The sequence below is a fragment of the Diuraphis noxia genome, unplaced genomic scaffold (genome assembly GCF_037042655.1).
Source record: "Diuraphis noxia isolate RWA-SAM2 unplaced genomic scaffold, SU_Dnox_SAM2 contig0001, whole genome shotgun sequence".
In the NCBI taxonomy this organism is placed as follows: Eukaryota; Metazoa; Arthropoda; class Insecta; order Hemiptera; family Aphididae; genus Diuraphis; species Diuraphis noxia.
Window position 1 is genome coordinate 69872859 of NW_028301711.1, and position 20129 is coordinate 69892987.

The 20129-nt window shown below is 29.8% G+C and overlaps 1 long non-coding RNA gene and 1 pseudogene across 1 annotated transcript; both read right to left on the reverse strand.

Moving 5' to 3' along the window:
• Positions 1–956: 956 nt before the first annotated feature.
• Positions 957–4398, reverse strand: LOC149061491 (uncharacterized). Its single transcript, XR_016189982.1, has 3 exons — positions 4234–4398; positions 2543–2644; positions 957–1051 (listed from the first exon to the last, which is right to left on the reverse strand). It is a non-coding gene; the product is annotated as an uncharacterized LOC149061491 (long non-coding RNA).
• A 13014-nt stretch (positions 4399–17412) lies between these two features.
• LOC149061492 (uncharacterized) overlaps positions 17413–20129 on the reverse strand; it is a 47933-nt pseudogene continuing 45216 nt past the window's right edge.

The following is a 20129-nucleotide window of genomic DNA, read 5'->3' on the forward strand; positions in this document are numbered from 1 at the left end:
TTTTGAACGATTTATAAACTTTTTAAATTTTCAGTTTTTAATTTTTTTCTCTAAGCATTGATAAAAAAATTGCATTTATATCTAAGATTTACAAATATGATACAAGGCCATGACTTTTTTACATAAACAATTTTAGTTCAAAATTGGACAAAAATGATAAAATTTAACAAAATTCACAAATTATTTTGTAATATAAATGAACAAAAAGTTATATAGACAAAGATTGAAAATTTCAACAAACCTTCTATAATTATTTCATTCTTTAAGTAATGATCTAAAAATAGATATTTTAAGTCTATTGTAGGTAGTTATTATATAGTATAAACAAATCAATTCTTTAATATTATGACAATTTTTATCCCCCCCCCCCCCCATCACAACATAAATAATCCTTGTATCCTGATCTCATTGACACGGGTAGTACTAGTGTGTTACTGATCTCATTCTTAATAAGTATAATAATAAAAAAACAACACAACTCAGTTCATCATAGTAAGTTTATTTTTAATTTAACAATCCATATTGATTACCTACTGGATTGGATAATCTTTTGGAAAATCAGCTAATACACGTCCAACTGTAAAAACAAAAATAATTATTGAAGCAACTTTTATTTTGTGTGTTTCGTGGATTTAAGATTCAAAAGTTGAAGTATATCTAACGGATTCTAATCCAGCATAATACTTAAATTAAGTAACTTAATGATATTTGAGTTAAAAGAGTGCATAGAGAAAATAAAGCATAGTAGAAGGCCATAATTTCAGATTAAAAAATGAAATTAATTAGGTTATTGCAAATATTCCTTTGAATCATTAATATGTTATATAATTTATTTAGTTACTTGTTAGGAATTAGAATAACATCTAACAATTTCAATATTATCTACTCTATGTGTTTTAAATTGCACTCTTTTATCTTTAAATCTCACCAGTAAAGTATTTTAAGCAGATACTTACTTAGGGGATAATAGTATAAAGAATAATTAATGAGACTTGATTTTCCGTCTGAATCTGTAGATTCTGCAGTAGTCACTGCAAATTGGGAATTAGATCTGCAATTTACAAAAATTAATTTATTTCTGAATAAATAATACATTGATTGGTAATTTTCCATTGAGAACAGTTTGGTTGGGTGTTTTGACCAAAGATTATTAGCCTGTTTGGGTGATTGAAACTGGTTTTACCTGGTGACTTTACTATGGACGTTCTTAAAAATTGTGTTTGTTTTTGAATATTTCTACCCCGGATCTACATCACAAGTAGAATTATCTATTTTATGTTTTAATATCAGTAATTCTAGCCATAATACTGAATTTCGAAAACATTATGTTTTTAAAATGTAATAAAAAATTATTTAATAAATAAAAAATAAAAATGATTATAAACCTGCTATGTGTCTATTGGCTATAATACCTACATTGCTTAAAAACCAAAAGTATATGAAAAGTATTGCGAATACTTTAATAAAAAATTTGAGTAGTGTTCGAACTATGATACAATTTGAGTATTTGAATAGTATTTAAATACTTAAAAAATAAATATATTTGCAGAGTATTTACCGAAATACTTTTTAAATTTATTCTTTACAGGTCTGGACTTAGATATATATTTAGATAAGGTTTATTTACCAATATCTGTGATATGGATCATATGTTCGAATATTATGTACAATATTAGTTGTTACTGTAATATCAATATGTTTTTACAGTTAAGTGTTTATTATTTACTATTTATTATGTATTTTTTAAGTGACTTTATTTAAATCAAATACTTAATTAACAAAGTACATGACTAACATGTAATAAGTATTTTCATTTTTTTACGTTTGAACCTATTAGTAGTTATTGTTTATTCACTAAATAATGTTATTTTTTGTGAAATATAAAAAATTAATAGTTTAATAACTCGCTTATAATTTTACCTGTGTTTAAATATTTTGATTAAACGATCTATGCCTGTAGTGAGTGGTTAGCCAAGTCTCAAATAATTGGATAAATATCAGGCTACTTAAAATGAGTTTGAACAATTTTAACGTGCCAGATAAATTGAGCCATGACTATAATATATTTAATTTTTAAATAACCACAATAGGTATGAAAAGTATAAAATATGAAAATAAAAATATTTCACAACTTGAATTTGCTATAAACAAATAAAAAATATTACCTTGTACAATGTACATATAATATAAATAAATAAATATAAATATATTATAATATATTATATTATATTTTTATGTATAACTTTGTAAATTCAAACATAAAGAAGCACATTTTCAATCATGCCTGTTAAATCTGGACAATCCTAAGCCTGTAAGAGTGAGAAGGAAAAAGTTTTTATGGGGAAACTTCATACGCCATATTAAACATAGGACGGACTCATCACTCATGATACTTTTTCTAAACGGAATTCTTTTAAAACGTTTGATAATTTTATCAAGAAGTTAGTTTTATTGAATAATCGATTTATATTTCCAATTTAAGATTACTAATCATAACCATTAAGCATCATTAAAATTTTAGAATAAATGAAAAATTACATACATCTGTGGTTCAGGAGCGCAATAATATTGTTTTAGGTATTTTCGTTTGCATGGAACTGAACAACATTCATCCACTATCCCTCTTGTTTTTCTGGTTTGTTGACTACCTGAAAATCAATATAAATAATTAGACAAAAATTTAATAAACCTATAATCATAATAAAATATTATATAATTGTTTATTGTATAAGTAAGTAATTCATACATTAAAATTCTTTATTTTACAGTAAATTTTATTATATTGTAATGTAAAGTAGGTAAAATGTATGTTTTAGGTGATGATAAAAATTTTTGATTTGAAAGATGGTTTTTGGCAAATAAAATCAAAACTGATACATTTTATTATTATATATATATATAGGTAATATATATATATATATATATATATATATTATTATATAATATTATATATTATTATCATTATTATACTTATTATTCTGTAGTTATTATCTTATATAAATTTAATTGTGTCATTGTATTAATTATTTAAATTATATATTATTGTATTATGTTAAACTGTTGTATAGGGCCCAGCCCGTTAACAAATAAATAAAATAAAAAATTAGATTTAGAGAGTTCTAAATTATGCACGTTTATTATTTTTTGTTTCAATAGACTTCCCTTTAGAATAAATAATGCAGCTGAAATATGTCAAAAATGGAATATGAAAGTGTTCGGAAGTATTGAAATGTATTCATATAATATCTTGATGATATTTTAGTTTTTGGTAACACTGAGACTCAACATGATTGTGCCATAAAACAGGTTTTAGATTTGGCTATGAAAAATAATATTAAATTTAATAAAAACGCAATTTAATATAAGGTAGATAAAGTTAATTACCTTGGACATACATTTTAAAATGAAACCAGATAGTGATCGTATTAAATCTATTTTCGAGTATTAGGTACCAAAAACTATAAAAGATTTGCAAAGGTTTTTAGGTATGGTTAATTACGTCGGAAATTTTATTCCTAATCTGGCAATGTTGACTAAGCCACTAAGAGATCTTCTTACAAAGAATAATGAGTTTGTGTGGACATCAATACATAATGAGTGTGTAAATAAACTTAAAACATTAATTGCTAGTCCCTCCGTACTTAGAAACTATGATAACACAAAATACGTGATCATACAGGCAGATAGTAGTAAATTTGCCAATGGATGTGTTTTGTTACAAGAAGGCAGACCAGTCTGTTTTAAATCGAAAAGCTTATCTGAAACCGAAATTAACTACGGACAGGTTGATAAGGAATTTCTGTCAGTCTTATTTGCGTGCAAGGTATTTCATCATTATATTTATAGTAGGCGCGTGACAGTTAAAACCGACCACCTTCCTTTAATTTCGCTAATGAAAAAGAACATAAATGACATTCCGTCTAAAAGGCTTCAATGCATTAAGGTCAAATTATCACGATATGATATTAATCTTATACATGTACCGGAAAAAAAATGTTTATCGCAGATGCATTAAGTCGAGCATGTATATCGTCTCGAGATAATGACGTTCATATCGATGTTTCCGATGTAGTTCATTCAATTAATATGTCTAAAAATATTCGAAATGAGTTTGTACAAGAAACAATTAAAGATGATTTATTAAAACAATTAGTATACGTGTGCAAGAATGGCTGGCCTAAGCATAAAAATAAAGTCTCGCGTGAGCTTATACCATATTTTAATATGCGTTACCTACCAAATATTATATGATGACGATTTACTTTTGTAGAACACTATATTTTTGGGTGTTCAGTTGGGAGCAATTATTAAAATAAAAGTAAAGTAAATAAAATAATTCGGGTTTACGGAAAAGAACTTTATTTAAATATTTAATAGTTTACGTGCCTTTAATCGGCGTTCGTCGGTGGCCGCACTATAACAACTGACTATCGGTACGACAAATATCTCCGAACGACGATCGCCTTATCTGACACGATAATTGCCGTGGACTTTCGGCATAGATATGGCGTTACAATAATACTCGTAATATATATATATATATACACAAAAAAAAATTACCACAGTCGGCCTACCTGATAATTTGGCGTCCCGACAAAACAAATGAACAATACAATACTATAAAAATTAACAATTGGTAGAATAACATATTTTCTTTTTTATATAATTACACACCATATTTACATACACATTTTTTTTTTTTTTTTTTTTACATTAATTATTAATAATAATACTACATATACATATATATTTTTTTTCTTTTGAAAACACGTCTTTAAACATTACATTTTTTTTTTTATTTACAGACTCGCTTTAGACGGTCAAATCCTATCACCCCACTAAAACGGCCTTTGACCCAACTGTTCTCCTTCTACATCAGTGACAACGTATCGGTCATATCTTAGTTCTCGCGCTATTTGGTACGGGCCTTTGTACTTGGGCTCGAGCTTCCTGCTCTGCCCCGAAGCTGGCGCCTCCCACTTAATTAACACCAAATCCCCCTTACGAAACTTTTCAGGCCTTGTTTTTCGTTGGTTTATCTTACATAATTCTTTCTCGCGATGTTGCTGCAGAACCTCAGTCGGATTAATATTTTTTTCTGTTATACCCTTATCTTTGTTTACTTTCGACACCTCGCTCACTAATGGATTATCTACACGACTGGTAATCTTGAAACGGTATATTACGTCGGACGGCGTGTGACCTGTTATTCTGTGCCTACTATTATTGATTCCCCACTGCACTTCCATCGCCCTTAAATCCCAATCGCCGTTATCTGAATTCTCGGTCATCATCGCCAAACACCTGACAGCTACTCCGTTTATTATCTCAGCTTGACCATTACTGCGTGGACTTTTCGATGCTACCTTCACGTGACTTATATTTAGTTCGTGACAGAATTTTTCAAATATCGCTGCCGTAAACGCGGTACCCCTATCTGTGATTATTCGTTCGGGCCGGCCGTACGTACACACAAACTCGCGCATATAATACACAGTTTCGACAGCCGTTACGTCTTTTACGGCGCGTAGTACGACATACTTACTAAACCCGTCTACTATCGTAAGAATATATTTATTATCTCTCTCTGTCATAACGAAAGGTCCCACATGGTCGAGATGTATCACTTGAAACGGTTCACTGCCTTTATCTAAAGGATGCCAGTACAATTCTCTTTTTTTTGGTACTTTGTAAAACATACAGTTCACACATCTATTAATATATTTTGTTACAAACTCTCTCATTTTGGGAAAATAAAAGTTTTCTTTTATTTTAGATAGTGTCTTTTCTATCCCGAGATGTACTAATTCCCGATGAGTAGTACTAACAACATCGTACCTAAGGTCAGTTGGTAAATACAACCTCCACCTCCCTTTTGTTATCTTGTATAATCTATTATTTTCTATCATATATCTATCTTTCGTAGTAGGGTCATTAGTCTCTATTTTTGCAATCATCCTCGCCACCTCTTCGTCGTCTTTTTGGAGCGCCGCCACCCAGTCGGTCGTTATTTTTATTCCAAACACGTTTAAGTTAGCCACATCCACCGATTGTTCCGACTCTACGGGGTTCCTACTTAGGGCATCAGCAATTAAGTTTCGATCTCCTTTCAAATGTTCTATTTTATATTGATACTCCGATAATTTCATAAACCACCTACCTATCCTTGGGTTTAGATCTCGTTTATCTGCTAGAAGTTTTAGACTGTTACAATCAGTTTTAATTACGAAACAAATACCTATTAAGTACACGCGGAATCGTTCTAACGCGCTCACTATCGCCAGTGCTTCTAATTCATACGAATGGTACTTCGCCTCGTCCTTCGATGTCTTACGACTAAAATAACTTATAGGGTGCATTTTACCGTCCTCCGCTTGTCGTTGCATTAGTACGGCTGCTACACCATGTTGACTTGCGTCGGTGTGCACCTCTGTATATGCATTCGGTTCATACATCGATAGAATAGGTCGACTCGTAAGTGCTTTCTTTAACAGTTTAAATGCTTCATCTCGCTCGTCTGTCCACTCAAAACGCGTATTTTTACACAAAAGATCTGTCAGTGGTCGAGCAATCACGGCGAATCCTTTCACAAATCTACGAAAGTAGCTCGCTAGCCCTATAAACCCGCGTACCGCTCGCACGTTATTAGGAACGGGAAAGTTTTCTACCGCTAATATTTTTCGACGCCCCGGTTCTATACCATTTTTACTTATCTCAAAACCCAAATATTCGATTCTTCGCATAAAGAATCTACACTTTTCGATTTTTATCGTTAAACCCGCCTCTCTCAGTGACTGTAATACTAATCTCAATTTTTCGAGGCCGTCCTCCACACTTTTACTCGGAATAATAATATCATCTAAATAAGCTAGAGCGACCGTATACAATAATTTACCTAAGGCGGCAGTTATCATTCGCGAAAAAATTGCGGGGCAATTGGTTGGACCAAAAGGCATACGTTTAAATTGGAAATGACCGTCGGGCGTTACAAAAGAAGTCTGTGCGCGCGTATTTACGTCATTAATTGGTATTTGATAATAACCGCTAAAAAGATCTAGACTAGTAAAATACGTGTTACCGTGCAGCCTGTCCAGTTGGTCGTCAATCCTTGGTAGTGGGTATTTGTCCGGCACCGTCTTCTTATTCAATGCACGATAATCCACGCACATGCGGACGTCGCCATTCTTCTTTTTCACCAACAGTATGGGGCTGGCGTACGGCGATTCACTGTCCTCAACTATGTCTGCTTCTTTCAGTTCGTCAATGATACTGCGCACTTGTTCTCGTTCTTTATAGGAAATCCGATACGGTCTATACACTACTGGTCGATCGTCCTTAAGTACTAACTTCATTTCGGTTAGGTTGGTACACCCTACTTGTCGCAAATTTCGAGCTACCAAGTCTTTATACTCGTTTAATAATGTTAATACTTCGCCGGCTTGATCGGCCGCGAGATCGCTCACAACTTCTTCGGGCGACACGGGTTCTTGGTTTACTTCACGATTACATTTTTCACCTTTCGAAAACACTTCATTGAATAGCACCCCTCTTGTTACTGTATCGCCTTTTTTAATCGTGACGTCTCCATCAGATAAATTTATCATTGGCACCACCGCGCGCCCCTCGCCGTCAGTCGATACCAAACAACGCGGCACCATCTGCCGGGTAGTGCGTATCCCTCCTTCAACACATAAATCTCGATCCGGAAGTGTCGTGACAACAGTGATATGTCCCACATGATTTTTAGGAATTACTAGTGCTTCTTTGGCCCACATTGGCGTTTTGTTGACGTGGTCCGTCATCTCGACGGACGCGACTTCTTCCACGCGTAATTCGTTAGGCGCACTTATTATCACGACGTGTGGCTGTTCCGTGAAAGGATGACCAACTAAAAGCGAAATTTCTTGTACGTCATCCGGAACAACATTTACTGTAACATATGCACTCACTTTGTCTATTATTATTGTAGTCTTGAATCGGCCCAACGAACTCACCCTGCCGAAACCATAACCGACAAATTCTTCCCGCGTAGTGTCGTCGTTATTAATCCTTAATCGATCAGCTTCCGACTTTCGCATTGCAACACACGCAGCACCCATGTCGATATATGCTTGTACTCGTTCGCCATTTATTATGGCGGTTTTGAAATATTTATTTTGACTCACTGTTCCGTCACTCAATTTCAACACCGATCGCTGTTTCCCGTTTACATTGGTCGTCGAAGAGGCTTGCGGCACAGAACTTGACGTCGTATCACTCACGTTTGGTTTATTACGGCATTCATATGATTTATGTCCTGGTTTAGCACACCGAAAACAAGTCACTGTTGGTTTCTTCGCACACTCCTTTGACGTATGACCAGCAACACGACACCGAAAGCAAATCAGTGACGTTTTGTTTGAATTATTCGTTCCCGTTGTACGTGTTTGTTTCACAATTGAATTTTCGTTCGATTTTTGTACATTTTTTTCTTTATCACGTTCGATGTAATCATTTGCCGATATCAAATGTGGTAATAAATCTGCCGGCTTTTTGTAGTTAGATAGTGGGCCCAGGTAGTCTCGGTATCGATCGTTGCCGATCCCGCGAACTATCCATTGTATCTTTTCGTTATCGTCCATGGCGGCCCGATTACACCTAGACAGTTTTTCATAAAAATATTCTATCATATTTTGACCTGTTTTCCTAGTAAAATTTTGAGCGTCCAACTTTATCCGTAAAACGTCTTCATTTGTCGACGGAAAAGTTTCTTTCAATAGTGGTACCCACTGCAACCACGTTCGTTCTTCTCTCGGTAGACTGTCTCTCCACAGTCGAGCTACTCCCGCGAGTTTCGTTAATGCGAAATGTTGAATCGCAACATCGTCCCACTCGTATAGAATAGCATATTCTTCCACTTTATCGATCCATTTTTCGATCGTCAGTGCACCATGTACAGGATCAAATTCCGGTACTACCATCGCTATATCTGCCAAATATCGTCGGTGTTGTGTTGTCGTGTCACTATCACTATATCTATTACTCTCAGCCATCACGCGCACGCGATAAGTTCAGCTCTACAGGTAATAAAATATATATATAGTACGAACAACTCGCTCCGCTGAGCCACTCGCCGATAACGAACAGATATATAACACGTCGTCGGACAGCCCCAGCTAAAATAGCATGGCCTTCGTACATGCAGCACGAAATATAAGTACTATAATTACTGGTGAAAATATTACTTCATTAATATTCACTCGAAAAAAAAAAAATTTCACGTTCGCGTATCCTAACGCTTTATATGCATATATATGCAGAAAAAAAAAAAAGAGAAAAACAAACCGAATCGAGTTTAGCGCACACACACACGACCGACTTACCGCACAATTTCCGTATGAACCCCACACCTGAACTGTAGAACACTATATTTTTGGGTGTTCAGTTGGGAGCAATTATTAAAATAAAAGTAAAGTAAATAAAATAATTCGGGTTTACGGAAAAGAACTTTATTTAAATATTTAATAGTTTACGTGCCTTTAATCGGCGTTCGTCGGTGGCCGCACTATAACAACTGACTATCGGTACGACAAATATCTCCGAACGACGATCGCCTTATCTGACACGATAATTGCCGTGGACTTTCGGCATAGATATGGCGTTACAATAATACTCGTAATATATATATATATATACACAAAAAAAAATTACCACACTTTTTTCTTAATAATCGTGTGTTTGTCCCTATGAAGTTACAGAATAAAATTTTATTTAAACTACACGAAATTCATCTTGGAATTTGTAAGACTGAAATGAGGGCACGTTCCTTGTTTTATTGGAAAGGTTTAGATAAAGATATCGAGAAATATGTTGCTAATTTTGCAGTATGTAGGTAATAAGTTTAGAAATGAGAATATTAAAGACCCTATGATATGTCAAGAAGTTTCTAATCTACCTTATGAGAAAGTTAGGTGTGATATTTTGGATCATGATTCATGGGAAAGATATTTACCTAGTATAAGTTGAATACTATTCTGGTTGGCTTAAGTTTAATTATTTATCTTCTAAAACCTCAAATAATATAATTAAAATACTAAAAGTTATTTTTTCGATACGTTGGATTCCAAAGCAACTTGTGGCAGATAATATTTATTTATTTATTTATTTTTTTTTTTTATTAATCAGAAAAAATAATACTTAACAAGATACATATTAAATAAAACATTAATTGATTTATCTTTCTCCTGTAAGCTTACGCTTCTGTTGGAGAAAGAGAGTTATAAAGTGGTAGAATTAATTACATAATATCATTTAAAAATAAATTTAACATTAAAAAATAAGAAATAATTATCAGAAACAAGTACACATAAAGGTAAAATATTACAACTAGGTAAAAATAAACATAAGAAGACATTTAACAATTACATTTATCATATTATTATTTTTTTTTTATATAGCATAATAATTTGTAACACTAGTACAAGTATTAAAGTTTTTCCATGTTAGTAAATAACCAATCAGAAACCAATTTTTTCGCATACTTAGGTGTTATACAAATTGTATTTTTTAATTCATTATTCATGGAGTTGAAGATAGTAGGACTTTGATAGTCCAGAAATCTTTGACCATATGAGGTATTTGTATATGCTACAGGAGCATTATATGCTCTGTTTATTCTCTTATCTTCTACTCTTTTTAAATTAAACCAAGTGTTTATATTTTTAATTACCCATAATATTGCTAATTTCTGGTAAATTAATTTAAAAGGCAAAACGTTTAGCTCTTTATAGTTATGTACAGTTGACCCTACTAAATCTATTTTACCCAGACATACTCTTATTATTTTATTTTGCTGTAGTTGTAGCGGTTTTATTACATTCGCAGTTGCACCACCCCAAATCTTTACACCATATTGGAGAACAGCTTGATATAAGGATATATATACTATTCTGATGAGGTGCTTAGGTAAAATTGACTGGAGTTTATAAAAATGATTCAATGAAATACGCAGGCGTTTAAGTAAATAATTAATGTGCAGATCCCATCTCAGGTGTTTATCAATAGTTATACCTAAATATCTGATACTTTGAACTCATTGATTTTTTTTACACGTATTTGTGTCAGCACACTTTTTAGCATTTTCACAAAAGTGAATTTTTAAATCACTTATAGGGATTTGAGTACTATTTATAGTGAACGTCATGTAAAAGGTCTTACTAGTATTCAATGACAATTTCCTATTTGTTAGACTACGCACAACTCTATTTGGCCCATTTGTTGCTTTGTCGTGAACAGATTTCCATATCGTATGCTATTTAATTCTAATGAATTTCAGAATTTTGCGACTGATTGGAAATTTGTTATAACTACGTCAAGCCTTAGATACCCAAAATTTAACGGACTTGCGGAGAAAGGTTTAAGTATTGCGAAATCAATACTAAAAATATCGGATGAAGGTAAAGTTGATAAACAATTAATGTTGTTAGAATATCGAAACAGTGCTATCATAGGCTCTAAGTTTTCCCCAGCACAACTTTTAATGAGTCGCACTTTAAGATCGAAAATTCCAATCTTAAACAATGCTCTACAGCCTATGGTTAGTAAATGATTTTAAATTAGTACGTGAAAATAAAAATATGAAAACAAAACTATATTATGTTTAGAGATTTATTCTAAAACTTGGAAGCCAGCTAAAATCATCAATAAAACAATACGCCCAGATCATATGTTTTTAGTGATAACACGGGTAATAATAAACTACGAAATATTGTACATTTACGGCCTGCCGGTAAACAGATCAGGTATAATTTGAACAAAGATAATGTTGTTTCGAAGCCTAGTTGGATATGTAAGCGACGTGTTGTATTTTCAACTAAGCTTAATTTATAATTTGTATCATTATGTATTATTTCACTTTTGTAAACTCAATCTATAGGTAATCTGTTTTGTTTATATATAAAAAGGGAGATGTTACATAGCTATAATAGCTATGATACCTACCTGCTATCTACAATAACGGTTATGCAATTATGATGTATTAACGCATGTACTGCTATCGGTACTTTATACACAATAAAATCGGTATGCTTCTAGCACTCGAGTTTAGAACATGTATTTTTCACCTACACTCCTTATGAGATGCAACACATCATGCTAACAGTGTCGCATTGTACACTATTTTAGTCCGTGGACCAATGCATTGGTCGGCAACTATGGACAGGGATGTTCCAGATATAATTATGGAGCTGGAACAGGAACTCTCTCTGATTACACCTCGAGAAGACAGCGGACAACGATTGTAACGGAACCATTGAATAATATAATAGTTGCGTTCCGGAAAAATGGGTAGGTAAATAATAGCTGATCAATATTGAATATTTATAGAATTAGAACCGTGGGAAATCACTAAATTCAATTTAAAATTGTTTAATGTAGGACAATTTTTTTCATTCACATTATATACCATAGTCGCATAGTTTCAGTTTCATAGCCTGAATTTTTAAATGGGGAGGGGGAGAACTGCAGTCTAGATAAACCAAAAATAAAAATAAAAAAATACCACCATTATGACAATTGGCAGTTTATACTTGTTATATGTATACATAACAGTTTAATAGTTAAATAAACATAGCATAGTTTAATAAACCATACTGTAATCAGTGTAATCATGTAATCAACAGAATTTAATATAATAATAACTATAATAAATACTAAATAGCATATATTATTTAATTCGTAACAAACTTAAAAGTTTCAGTAAATGCAACTATGCATCTAATGAAAACTTATACAATAAAAAATAATAAACAAGACTTTTACAAACAACAATAGCCAATAATAACAAAAATAATCATTTGAAGGAATATTTATATTGACTCTTCTCCAACTTAATTAAATCTTTGTTCTTTTTTACTGACTAAGAAAATTCAAAACAGTCTTCTTTATAATTAAAATAAATTAATTGTTCAGATTTTATGAGAGCTGTTGAACACTTATTTCTCTCAAAAATCCATAACAGAAAATACTCTTTCAGTAAATGCACTACTTAAGGGTAGTATTAATAAAAATAAACCTAACCGATAATAATAATGTAAATATACTATATCAACCATATTATTACACAATCAGTGGTTTGCACCTTATGAATTTTAAATCCAGTCAATCCATGGGGGGTCCAGGCCCGAAAACCCTCCCCTTGGGTACGCCCCTGTCATAGAGTCTATGATAATCTTCTATCACGTCGATAATAATATCATATTGACATATTGTGATAATAATATAAAGAACATTCAACATTTCAATGTCTATTTTTGTAAAATGTAGGAATTTAGGATTGTTCTACAAAAAGTGTAAAGCTTTGTAGGACGCGTAGGACAAATCTAAGTACTAACAAATGTAGGACAGTCCTGCCCAATGTAGGACGGTTGGCAACCCTAGTAAATTCCATTGTCTAAATGTTATTTAGTGTATACTTATGTAGATAACTACAGCACTAAAAAAATGTGGTTAATGTTTTATTATATTAGGTGTCATTAATATAATGTCGTTAGTATGTCCAAGGTTGACAGACGTATTAAAATAGGTATGTGATTTACGAACTTTGCTAATTAATGACGAAATATTTTGATTGAAAACATACTGAGCTAATTAAACCCATATGAGTAACTACCACTTAAAATAGTTAAGCTCTATAGTATATCTAATTTTTGTATTAGTGGGATTAGTTACAATATTTATGTATTACACATAAAAACAAAATTGTACATAATCAGAAACATGCACAATTATTTATTATCCATAGAACTATCAAAATTCAATCATTATTTGATTAAGTGAGTTAGTGATAGTGAGTTCCTCTATTTATTTAAAATTTTATTTAATTAGTAGCTACTTATACAAATAATAATGTTTTAAAAATATAAAAATATACAAGACAGATAGCCTATAAAAAGATTATTATCATGTATTATACTAAAAAGTAGATAATATTCTCTGTACTTCTGTAATTAAATAGATAGAAGTATAAAATGATGAAACCAATAATTACAAACATATTTAGGTGTAGAAAATCAGACACAATTAAAACATAGTAGGTACCTGGTATAAGAAATATTTAACTACCAACATTCCTAAACAATTACATCACAACAAATATACAAAAATGACACATCACCGCAGTAAGCTATTAACATTCTTCACTGTCTACGTTCTAAATTATGACCATTAGAGTGTTCCTTAATTTTTGATTTTAAAATATGTTTGGTCTCACCCCCTAATTTTGTGCCTATATGTACAAAAACGAACTACAAAAAGTTTTGGTTCGATCAGATAAAGTTAACCCGTACCGACTTGTGATTTAAGTTTGAACTTACTAAATTTTTCAATATTTACGAAAATTTTCGACATTTTCATAAATATTTCGTTAACCTTTAGAAATATTGATATTTTTAATACTACATATTTTAAAGTAAATTAAATTTGCTATAACTTTTATTTTATTACATTTTTTCATATCTCTAATGGTTCGTGAATTATATTGATTTGACTCTAAAAAAACACGATATCTTTGGAAATACGAGCAACATAGTAACGATTAATTATAATAAACAATGTTATAGAATAATTAATAATTATGTTAATGTTTTATAATATATATAAATAAAATGAAATATTTTTATCATAAAAAAAATTCTATAGAATAATGAAAATTAATATTGTTGTTGTAAGGTGCTTTTTTTACAATCTGGATAAATTTTCCGATGTTCTTGTACACATTTTAGTATAAATTATTTTTGTTCTTCATCTAATGTGAGTGTAGAATTGTATTCTTCCATCAACTTCACGGCTCTCTCTGCATTATCGTTAACTATTTTTAATGAATTAATAATTTTTTAACCATTTATGTAACTTTCACTAGATTCCCAAAAAGTCGGATCATGTTTTAAGAATCCGTCATCAATGTTAAATCGGGAAAATAGTTTTAAGCTTTCTTCTGTTATAAATGCGTCAATATTTTTTTCTGTAAAAATTATAATATTAAATATAATTAATTGCTTATTTTTTATTTTATGAATTATTAAACGTACCTATTCAATATATTTTTTAAACTTAATGTTTATTTACTTACCAATAAATTTATCATCTATTTGGTTTGGTTTAATTATCAATCGTTTGGCCGGATATTTCGTCGCTTTTTTTTTTAAGGCTTTTACCATCTGACGCTTTACCTCTAGTGGTATTGAATCATCAAAGAAAGATAATGCAGCAGCCTCTTCAGTTAAATACCACAAATGGTTGCATAATTTTTGAATTGATACTCTAGATATTTCTCTATCAAATACTTCATATAATTTCATATCTTTTATAAATTGTAAGTCTTGATTTGGGGACTTATTTGGCAATGGACAAGTAAACCAAGCTTTGACGTAAAATTTAATAATAAAAACACAAATTTCACCGATTGCTTTTTTTGTTAAGTCGGAAATATTGTATTGGCTTCTAAACAAAAATATTTTTAAGCAATAAATTGCTCGTGCCATCCACCGGGCTTGATGCATGGCTCCGGGAGGATGCATTTTAATTTTTTAATTTTAATATTTATTTTGACATTTTTTTATTTATAATAATACAATAACGGGATCAATTTGAAAGCATACAACGACAAACGACGGTAAATGTTAGATCTTCACTAAACAGCTATTACGATCAAACTAACATTAATAATAAGGTACAATTGTACCAAAATAAGAACCAGACTTATCTTGCTATTAAAACGTAATATCAAAATAATTAACCATACGAATAGGTACTATCTAATCTATTGATATTTAATTTTTATGTACGGAAATATAGAGAAATAATTAGGTGAAAGAGATTAGATTAATACATTATTATTGTGAACATTATACTTGTATTGTGATTGTTATATTACCAGCGATAATATGAAGGCAAAAATACATAAAATAACTTTATAGAAAATTTCATATGGGAGTTTTGTAACAATTATTTTAGCCCGCACAATAATTCATAATTATGAAAAAATACCTAAATTGTGTTTTTTTGGAGTCAAGTCGAAATACTTCACGAACCATTGGAGATATGAAAAAATGTAATAAAATAAAAGTTATAGCAAATTTAATTTACTTTAAAATATGTAATATTAAAAATATCGATATTTCTAAAGGTTAACGAAATATTTATGAAAATGTTAAAAATGTTCGTAAATATTGAAAAATGTAGTAAGTTCAAACTTAAATCACAAGTCGGCACGGGTTAACCTTATCTGATCGAACCAAAACTTTTTGTAGTTCATTTTTATACATATAGGCACAATATTAGGGGGTGAGACCAAACATTTTATGATATTTTTTTCCCATCATCTATAGCTAAGGAACACCCTGATGACCATGTTTGGGCATAAAGAAACAAAACGATATGGGAAAGACTACACAACACCATCACAATATGACGCAATCGAAAATAATTTCCAAAAAAAAAAAAAATAATAATGTCATATAATTTATCCTCCGTAATGTATGATTATATTATATTATAAAGCACTCCCAAAATGCATATCCCACTCGTTTCCAACAAATAACTTTTATTTAAGCAATGAAAATATCATAGATAAAAAAATTGTACAAAGAGAATTATAATATATTATATGAGCAATAAAATATTTAAAAAATGTTTTTAAAAACATAAAAAAAAATTATAAAAAAAGGTTTTTAAAACATATATAGCAATGTTTTGATGGCCGCTTTTCCATATAAAAAAAATGTTTAATTAACATTTTTAAATAAACAAAAAAGGTTTTTAATATATTTTTTAAAAACTTTCTAAATGTTTTTTAAACATATGCAGTTTAAAAATGCAGTGTTTTCAGCTTATTATAGGTAGGTACATATGTTAATTTTTTTTATACACACCCTATGTATATAGAATTGCAAGAAATTGTTTACTAAAAAAAAAAAAATTATTAATTTATAATTCAATATTATGAAAGACACAAAAAAAATTAATTTTAAATAAAATGATAAAGAACCTTTATGGTTATAAGCATAATATCAATATGTATACAATTAATACAAAATAAAATAATAATATATATACTTAATAAAATATATATAATGTATACATAAGTAATAGGTATACTATAATAGGGTATACTTTAGTACTACTAAAAGAAAATAACAACTTTTAAGTATAATTATATAATAAAAACTGCAATAACTAAACTTGGATGTAACAAATAACAATATAAGTATATAATAAAATTTGTACCTATAATGTATACATAGGTATAATTATTTATATAAAAAAAACAATTTTTAAGTATGAAATAAAAATAATAATAACTGAACTTGGATGTAACGAATAGGTAACAATTAAACAATTGTAAATAAGACTATACATTAAAAAATGCTGGTCAGGTCAGATAGGCTGGTCAGATGTGGCAAGATCATCATCTATTGCTGCAGTAGTCTAAAGATAATTTAATGGCATTTCTATAATTAATAAATACAATCATATTAAAAAATGTATATTTAATTTAAATCTTATAATAATGTAAATAAAATAACTGAAAATGTGTACCTTTTAATTCTGGTTTTGCTCTGAGCCATCCATGGGCTTATGATTTCTATAATACCAGCTTTTGTAGTGGTAGGAAATTTGTGTTATATCGCACCTAATAAAAAAGTATAAAACAATATAATATGACAAAATAATGTACCTAATACAAAATATGAGATATACACATTTAATTTGGAAACAAGCTTCTCTACAATTTTGAACATTATATTATAAAAGTGTGTGATTTACTACGAGATTTATGAAACATTAATAACTCTATTCAAAATTATTCTTTATTACTGTTAGGGTCGTTCTTACAATATACGGTAGTGTCAGTTAAATCAGTTAATGCTAACAGACTGATAACAGATTTTATTACCGGCAGAATTCCGGAGGTTATAAGAGTCCGACAACTTTAACTGGATATTGTAAGAATCAGCCTTAGAAAATTAACAATGTTGTGTGTAATTCAAGGATGTGAAACTTCTTAACAAATATTAAAATTGTAAATAATAAAATATAGTTGATATGAATATTGCCTACTTATTATAACTTTGTGAATTGGACTTGCTTCAAGACTTTTTTTTTTTGCCCCTTCCAACTATAATCTGCTATAAATTCATCGAAAAACATTATTCTCATTTTCGATGTTGTCATTTTAGATAAACTCTTTATCCCACCATTGGTAAATGCAATTGTGGACACCTATTAAGTTAATTGTACATTATTAATACATGGTCTAAAACATATTTTAAAATACAGAAAATATAATTTTATTAAAGGATATCACAAATTCACAACACTAACTTTTTTTTTTTTTTGATTTTAAGTTTATTTGTGTATTATTGTAGCTAAAATAATTACAATGTTTTAGTAAAAATCCAAAGTTGAAAAAATTATTATTTATCAAGATAATGAGTTGATAGATTCAGAGATTTTGGCGCTATATATAGAGCCTATGGGTGACACAGATAAACACAATTTTTTTTAATAACTTACAATAGTATTTAATAATTTTGTTCTTCATAACCCTAAATATATCTATGTGCTTAAAATATTATATATATTGTTTTGTATACATATTATATAAGTACTTGTTTTTAGTATAGTGATGTTCTTTAATATAGGTAGGAATAATGAAATTATATTACTTAGGAGAGAATTTTTATTTAGGAACTATTTATATATATATATATATATATGTATTGTTTCAATTTATAAATTGGTTTCTAGTAATAATATAAACTAACCTTGGCTTATTAATTTAAAAGAATTTAGGTATGTACTATAATATTAAATCAAAATGTGTTATATAATTTAACTAACACATAAAATATTATTATGCATTAGTTAAAACTTTCATAAATAACAAAAAAAAAATATTAATTTAACTACTAGCTACCTTAAACATTTCATAATTACCAGTTTGTGGAAATATTCAATATCTTCAAGTTTTTTTTCTAACATTTTAAGACCATCTTCACTTTTTATTGGAAATACTACATTGTCCATTTCATAATTAGATACTACTACAGGTTTTTTATCATCGGTTGTATCTTTATTATCAATGAGATGATGTTTAATATAAGAAACAGTATTTCTTAATTTCATAATATTGGCTTCAATAATGGTACAATTAAAATTAATAACTTTAAAAATAATCAGTAAATAATTTAAGATTTTTAACTCACCATAAATGAAACACAGGTCTGATGAAGAGCATCAGTGTTCGTTCTTACTATAACGTGTACCTATTAAAGGACATACAGACTTAGAAATCTTATCACTATCAACTGGAGTACTCATAATTGCACTAGAAATTGAGCTTGAAGTAGAAGGTGACAATGTTGATATTGAATTATATGTCCTCTTTGTAGCAGATTTCAACAATATAGGTGGAGGAGTAGGAAACTGACGATCAATGTTGGTTGGTCGTAATTTGGCTTGTGGTTCTAGGATTTCAGTAGAACTGGTCAGAGGATGTAGATCATTTTTATCCAGAGCAATATCCTCATTGCTACTACTAATTTCAAAAAGTAGCCTTGAAGAAGTTGTTTTATTTTGGCAACCTTTACCTCTTATTTCAAATTCTGACTCTAAATTTGACTCGCTTTGTTTTTTATTTGCTTTTATCATAATTTTGTATCCTCTTTCATAATCACCTATATAAGAATAAATCAATTTTGATATAAGTATTTTTTTCAAATATTATATGATATAGGTTAATAATAACTTGTTGGGGCATAAAAATAGCACTATAAAAAGTAGTCAATGATAATTTTGTAATTAATTGCACATTGCAGTAATAAGAAAACAATTTAATTGATTATTAACACAACAAATTTATATATTTTTTCTATTTTATGCTCGGCCTCAATTCATAAGCAAACATAAACAACCTTAAACTTAAAATAAAACATATATATATGTAACTGAAATCTGAATACATAATCATTAAATTTACATCATTCAGCATTTAAGTTTTAAATTAAATTAACAAATATTTTACATGCTTTAGAAGTAACATTCTCCATCTTATTGTTCAGAAATCTAACACTTATAACCTAATATTTAAA